This window comes from Triticum urartu, unplaced genomic scaffold (assembly GCF_056163025.1).
Source record: "Triticum urartu cultivar PI428250 unplaced genomic scaffold, HENAU_Tu73 scaffold6, whole genome shotgun sequence".
Lineage (NCBI taxonomy): Eukaryota > Viridiplantae > Streptophyta > Magnoliopsida > Poales > Poaceae > Triticum > Triticum urartu.
Genome location: NW_028260785.1, coordinates 2,941 through 10,583, shown reverse-complemented (window position 1 = coordinate 10,583; position 7,643 = coordinate 2,941). Strand labels below are relative to the sequence as shown.

The 7,643-nt window shown below is 36.0% G+C and overlaps 1 non-coding gene across 1 annotated transcript; it reads left to right on the top strand.

Annotated features, from left to right (window-relative positions):
• The first annotated feature begins 487 nt into the window (after positions 1-487).
• On the top strand, positions 488-559 carry TRNAR-UCU (transfer RNA arginine (anticodon UCU)). The gene has a single exon. It is a non-coding gene; the product is annotated as a tRNA-Arg (tRNA).
• The last annotated feature ends 7,084 nt before the right edge of the window (positions 560-7,643 follow it).

Below are 7,643 nucleotides of genomic sequence, written 5' to 3'. Positions count from 1 at the left end.
AAGACCTAGAGCTAACTATCGACATTTTGGGCTATCCGGACACGTACTTCGAGAAATGGTTTATGAATGTTTGTTACCGGGTGCAACAAGATCCAGTTGGTAAGGATAAAATACCCTTTCGTATTTGTATGGATTTCTGGAATTGATAATCATAGAGGAGCCCTCTTTACCATTCTGTATAAATGGACTATTCTATTTGTATAGATATTGGTAGAGGGGCGTATCCAACCCTCTTTTATCCACTAGTTACCCCTCTTTAGTTTAAGAGTATAGAGCAGTTTGGTAGCTCATAAGGCTCATAACCTTGGGGTTGCGGGTTCGATTCCCACTACCGCCTCCATACTCCTTCTTTATGATATATGCATGATATAATATATACATCATGCATTTGTATCTGGATTTTTTGATTTCTAAAAGAGTTTTGGTCTAACAGTTTTTTCTCGGAAGAAGCAAAAAAATAAAAGAAAGAATAAAATATGAAAGAAAAGCGTCCATTGTCTAATGGATAGGACAGAGGTCTTCTAAACCTTTGGTATAGGTTCAAATCCTATTGGACGCAATCTTATTTCTATCTATTCTTTAAATAACTATACTAAACTAAAAACAAAGAAAACTTTTTTGCATGATTCAAATGAAAAAGCTTTCTCAACGATTCCTATTCTACTAACAAGAGTAGACATGCAAAATTTATTTGTTACTGAAGAGAAAACCGTTCCAGCTGTTCCTGAATAGCTTCCTTCAAAAGGATTTCCGCTTGCTCGGTGAATGTCTTGCTAGAAGATATAATTTCTTGGAATTGAGGTTTAGTATCTTTTAGATGTTTACGTAACTCATCCAGAAATTTATTTACCTGTTCAATTTCTAACGAATCAAGATATCCTCTTGTTCCGGTATAAATAGTAGCTATCTGCTCTTCCACTGGGAGAGGATTTGCCTGGGATTGTTTAAGCAATTCCCTTAATCGTCGACCCCTTGCCAATTGATTCTGACTTGTTTTATCGAGAGCAGAGGCGAATTGTGCAAAGGCTTGTAACTCTGCGAATTGCGCTAGTTCCAATTTTGATTTGCCAGCTACTTGTTTCATGGCTTTAATTTGAGCCGCGGATCCTACTCTGGAAACAGAAATACCCACATTAATAGCGGGTCGAATTCCGGCATTGAATAGATCCGCAGATAAGAATATTTGTCCATCTGTAATGGAGATTACATTAGTAGGAATATAGGCGGAAACGTCTCCAGATTGAGTCTCAACTATTGGTAAAGCGGTCATACTTCCTTCGCCTAAAAGAGAATTTAATTTAGCGGCTCTTTCTAAAAGGCGTGAATGCAAATAAAAAACATCCCCTGGATAAGCCTCACGTCCGGGAGGTCTTCTTAATAGAAGGGACATTTGGCGATAAGCTTGTGCCTGTTTGGAGAGATCATCATAAATTATTAAAGTATGCCGTTCGCGGTACATAAAATACTCAGCCAGGGCTGCTCCCGTATAAGGAGCGAGGTATTGTAATGTAGCAGGTGAATCCGCCATTTCAGCTACTACAATAGTGTATTCCATGGCCCCCTCCTCATGGAAAGTAGTTACTACTTGAGCTACGGAGGATGCTCTTTGACCGATAGCTACATAAACACATATTACACCTTGCCCTTTTTGATTGAGAATTGTATCTGTGGCTACTGCTGTTTTGCCAGTCTGTCTGTCCCCAATAATTAACTCTCGCTGACCGCGCCCTATAGGGATCATCGAATCGATAGCAATAAGCCCTGTTTGAAGAGGTTCGTATACGGAACGCCTGGAAATTATACTTGGAGCAGGAGATTCAATTAAGCGAGATTCGGAAGCTATAATTTCGCCTTTCCCATCAATAGGTTTAGCCAGAGCATTTACAACACGACCCAAGTAAGCCTCACTCACGGGTATCTGAGCAATTCTTCCTGTTGCTTTTACAAAACTTCCCTCTTGTATCATCAACCCATCGCCCATTAATACAATCCCAACATTTTTGGATTCCAAATTCAGAGCAATACCCCTAGTACCTTCTGCAAATTCGACTAATTCACCTGACATTATTTCACCAAGACCTATAATACGAGCAATCCCATCCCCCACTTGAACTACGCGACCTATATTCTCAATCCCTACTTTCCTATTATATTGTTCAATACGTTCGCGGAGAATTTTATGAATTTCGTCGACTCGAAGGGTTGCCATTAGTGTTTCTTGACTCTTTTTTCGGAAGCAAGGGGAAAAATAATGCCTAAATTCTAAACGAAAGTAGAAGTTCAAGGCCTAATTAATTTAATTATTTCTTCCATTCCAGGGACCCGAGAATGCCAATATTAGCACGAATCGTACGGAAATGTAACTCGGTATTCAAACAACTATTCAGAGTTCCTAGAGCTCCTTGTACGGCCTGTTGGAAAACCCGCTGTCGGACCTGATTCATTGCCCTTTGTTTTTCAAAATAAAGGGTTTCGTTTTTAGACTTTTCCAATTGTTCCAAACTAATAGAAGTAGCATTAATCAAATTTGCTTTTTCTCGTTCTATCTCAGAGTATCCATTCATTCGATACTCATCCGCTTCTAGTTCGACTTTCTGTAATCGAATCCGAGCTTTTTCGAGTTGCTCAATGGTCCCTCTACGCAATTCTTCTGAATTTCGAATAGTACTCAAGATCCTCTGTTTTCGATTATCTAATAAATCTTTTAATGAAAGTAGATTATTTTGTAAGTTTACAACTTTTATGATCTCTTCCCGAACCAAACATGAATCTTTCGATTCATTTGGCTCTCACGCTCCTTTTTTTTTTTCTATAGCTATTTCCATATCTTTTTTTTAAGTAATGAGCCTATCCTCTATCTTCTTTTTTATGTTTATATTTCAATATACCGAAACCTATATAAGACTAGATAAATATTAAGAGGACTCTTCCGCCTAGATAAAAATATATCATGGTCAGCAAAGTTGTTTCTTTATTTTTATTTGCCCTCTAGTTAATAATTTCAATTTCATTAAGAAAAACTAACTAAATAAATGGAAAATGAAAATTAATAGAATTCTTTTTTATTTTTTTTTTCTTCAAATCCAAAAAATTTCTCTTTTTTATACATAGGTCGTCGATTCGGCATTGGTTAAAAAAGGGCAGGGTGCCCCCTTTTTTTTCTAGTAAATAGTTCAAACCATTTTATCGATATGAGTGTTCTATATCAGATAAATTTTACATTAGCTATTTCCCGTTTAAATTGGTACTAATACTAATATAGTTGTAGAAAGAGTACCTCTTTTTGCCTGGACTTCAAGCAGTTTAGCTTTAACCGTGTTAATGGTCTCACATTCTTGGTTTATAGAGAATCAAAGTTGATTTACCAATGAGTCGCGAAATGCTATGGTTCTTCCATATGATTTCTGAATTTATTCAGAAGTAATTCGTCGAGATCGTGCACCCTTTTCTTATTTATCCGAAAAATACTAAAAAATATTATAAAGTGCAGCCGGATAGATCCAATCTATTCTTGAAATAGACAACTCGCACACACTCCCTTTCCAAAAAAAATCAAAACACCAACCACTACAGTTAGATTTATTAGATTTGTTGCTAAAATATCGGTATTAAGCCCGAAACTGCCAGCGGATGGCCAGTGAGCTAAAAAAACGAAAGAATGGGTTACATTTTTCATATGCTCTCCTCTTATAGATAGGACGAACAAAGAACAAAGTTTTTCGATCACTTACTTCGCTCGCCCTTTTTTGATCGGTTTTTTTAATGCAAATAGATTCAATCTAGTAATTTCTTTTAGATTAAGTCTTACGTCTTGTTTGACCGGTGAAAGACTTCCTTTGTTGAAATGTTCTGTTCCCAAAATTCCTAAAATAAAAGGAAAAAACTTTCCACTTTCCTAAACTAAGGACGGGAAATAAGAAGGTGAGCATATCTTCTAAATTAATAATACTCAACTCAGCCCTTCCTAGAATGGGGTATTATCTGTCCCGATAAATAGATAATTCTTAAATAAAGTATTGATATAATTGGAATTGTGGAAGCAAATACCAATTTACTAAAAAAAGAAAAAAGTATCTAATCGAAATCGAAAGAATTTTTTTTTTAAGATTAAACAAAAGGGTTCGCAAATAAAAGCGCTAGTGCCACAACTAGTCCATAAATTGTTAAAGCTTCCATAAAAGCTAGACTAAGCAATAAAGTACCTCGTATTTTACCTTCTGCTTCTGGCTGTCTCGCAATACCTTCTACAGCTTGTCCTGCAGCAGTACCTTGACCAACTCCAGGTCCAATAGAAGCAAGCCCTACGGCCAATCCAGCAGCAATAACAGAAGCAGCAGCAATTAGTGGATTCATGGTGAGTAGTTCCTCGTGTCAAAAAAAAGAAATGGTTAAGGATACAATCAACCAATAAATTCTTACTTCTAAGCTCTATTGGGGAGAAGTAAAGTAACTAAAAAGTACAAATTGAAATCAAATTGAAATGATAATGTGAATTGTCCGAACTACATAGAAGGGAATTCCATATCCATATATCGGATTAGATAATGAATCTAACCTAGGAATATATAATATAATATCCTATATATATACATTTGTTTCTTCTATTTTGTTTGCATATTTTCTCATTTTCTATTGAATCGGATTCTAAAATCATTGCTTAAAGTGGAAACCTGCATAAAAGAGGACTCCACTTATAGACATTAAGGATATTATAGTATAGATCTAGCCTGACTCCACCCTCCTTAATGCATATATACTTTGAAAATTCCATAATATAGTCTATTCTATTCTCTCTCCTACAACTCTAGGCTATATATTCATACGCATTTCTAACTATTTTTTTGCAACCAAGCAGATTATCTGGAACCATGCATGAATTGAGCTAAGCTGCAAAAAAAAAAAATACTATTTCCAAAAAGAGTCAATTCAATGATGACCCTCCATGGATTCACCTATATAGGCTGCGGCTAATGTTGCAAAAATAAGAGCTTGAATACCGCTTGTAAATAATCCAAGAAACATGACCGGTATAGGGATTACTAAGGGGACTAAAGAAACAAGAACAACAACGACTAATTCATCCGCCAATATATTCCCGAAAAGTCGAAAGCTAAGCGATAATGGTTTTGTGAAATCTTCTAGGATGTTAATTGGTAAAAGGATTGGAGTTGGTTTAATATATTTCTCGAAATAGCTCAATCCTTTTTTGCTAAGACCAGCATAAAAATATGCCGCTGACGTGAGTAAAGCTAAAGCAACAGTAGTATTTATATCATTCGTGGGCGCTGCTAATTCCCCATGGGGTAACTCTATAATTTTCCAAGGTAAAAGAGCACCCGACCAATTCGAAACAAAAATAAAAAGGAACATAGTTCCAATAAAGGGAACCCAGGGACCATATTCTTCTCCAATCTGAGTTTTGCTCAAGTCTCGAATAAACTCAAGGACATATTCAAAAAAATTCTGACCGTCGGTCGGGATGGTTTGTGGATTCCGAACAGCTATGACAACTGAACCTAGCAAGATAGTAATTACGACCCAAGAAGTGATGAGTACTTGGGCATGAATTTGGAAACCTCCTATTTGCCAATAGAAGTGTTGGCCTACTTCTACACCCGATATATCGTATAACCCCTTGAGTGTTTTAATGGAACAAGGTATAATATTCATATTGTCCTCTGATAAAAATTGAACTTCAAAAAAGGAATTCTTTTGATTCAACCATCTCTTTCTCAACTCAGCAACTTGAAGTATTAATCTTATATTTAGGATACCAAGAAAGCACATCAGATCATAATATATATCAATACCCTCTAATATATATCAATATTCCCCTTCTTTTTTCTATGCAAAAAAAATTCTATGCAAAAAAAAAGATATAGTAAAGTAAGTGATTCCATAAATTTACGCAGTTGCCCAAGAATTCACTATATATTCTTAATCAACGATTTCTTATATAGAGAGAACGGCCCTCACAAATTGAAAATACTAATTTGTTAAGAATCAATCGAATTGAAGTCATAGTGTCATCGTTGGCTGGAATCGATATATTCGCGAGATCCGGGTCACAATTTGTATCGACTAAAGAAATAGTAGGAATCCCCAAAATGGCACATTCCCGAAGAGCTATATACTCTTTTTGCTGATCAAGGACGATCACAATGTCTGGCAATCTCGTCATATATTTGATCCCGCCGAGATACCTTTGCAAAGTAGATAATTTTCTCTTCAAGATTGCCACATCTCTTTTTGGGAGATGGTGGAATTTTCCCATTTTTTCTTCTGCTCTTAAGTCTCTAAATTGAGAAAGTCTAGTTTTCGTAATCGACCAATTCGTTAACATACCACTGAACCACTTTTTATTAACATAATGACAACGAGCCCTTATTGCAGCTGATGCTACTAAATCTGTTGCTCTTTTTTTGGTACCAACAATTAAGAAACTTTTTCCCTGACTTGCTGCATCAAAAACTAAATCACAAGCTTCTGATAAAAAACGAGCCGTTCTAGCGAGATTTATAATATGAGTACCTTTACGCCTTTGCCGAAATGTAAGGGGCCATTTTAGGATTCCATTTCTTAATACCATGACCAAAATGAACTCCTGCTTCTATCATCTCTTTCAAATTAATGTTCCAATATCTTCTTGTCATTTTTTCCACACTTCCTTTTTTTTAATCCTACCATTCCATTACGGAATTTAGTTCTTTTTGAAGATTAAGAAAGATCCGAAATAGCTTGAAATAAATAATAATTGTTCCGAGAGAACCTTGTACTAAGATAAGAGTTGGCCATTGATACATGGTATAAACATAACCACCTTAATGAATTAACTGACTTGTTTTACTTATTAAAATAAAAATCTTAAAAATCTAAAATTTGACCTGTTAGTGTTCTAAGTTCAAAAGTCTAGTAAAGTAAAAAATATTTTTATGGGGGTTCTTATGTCTCATAAAAATTGTTTGTTACGTCAGAATCTGAAGAAACTAATTCTGTATGGAGAAACAAAAAATCTCTCATTTCCGACGCGAATAGATTTTTTTTTTTTATTTCGAAATAAAGGTTCTTGTCTTGTGGGGAACGATGCACAAATTTTTGGAATCCGGTACCAACAGGTATAATCCCCCCCAGAACTACGTTTTCTTTCAAGCCTTTCAACCAATCAATGCGACCTCGTAGGGCAGCTTTTGCTAAAACTCGAGCAGTTTCTTGAAAACTTGCTTCAGATATGAAACTTTGGGTATTCAGGGAAGCCCTTGTTATTCCCAATAAGATTGCCCGATAATAGATCGATTCATCCAAAGCTCGTCCTGCTCGTTCCGCTCGCAATAGTCCGATTAATTCCCCAGGCGAAAAAACATTAGACATTCCATCTTCGGAAACCCGCACTTTTGATGTTACTTGGCGTATAATAATCTCTATATGTCTATTATGGATCTGTACCCCTTGGGATCGATAAACCTTTTGGATTTTATTAACCAAAGAGATACGACTTTGGGCTATGGTTAGCTCAGCTCCAATCAAGAATCCCCAAGGGACCCCAAGAATTCTTGGTATACGCTCATTCCAATCCTCAATTCTCCTTTCGAGATTCGGGGATAATGAATCAATTGAACGCGCTTCAAAGATTTGTTCCACTTTTG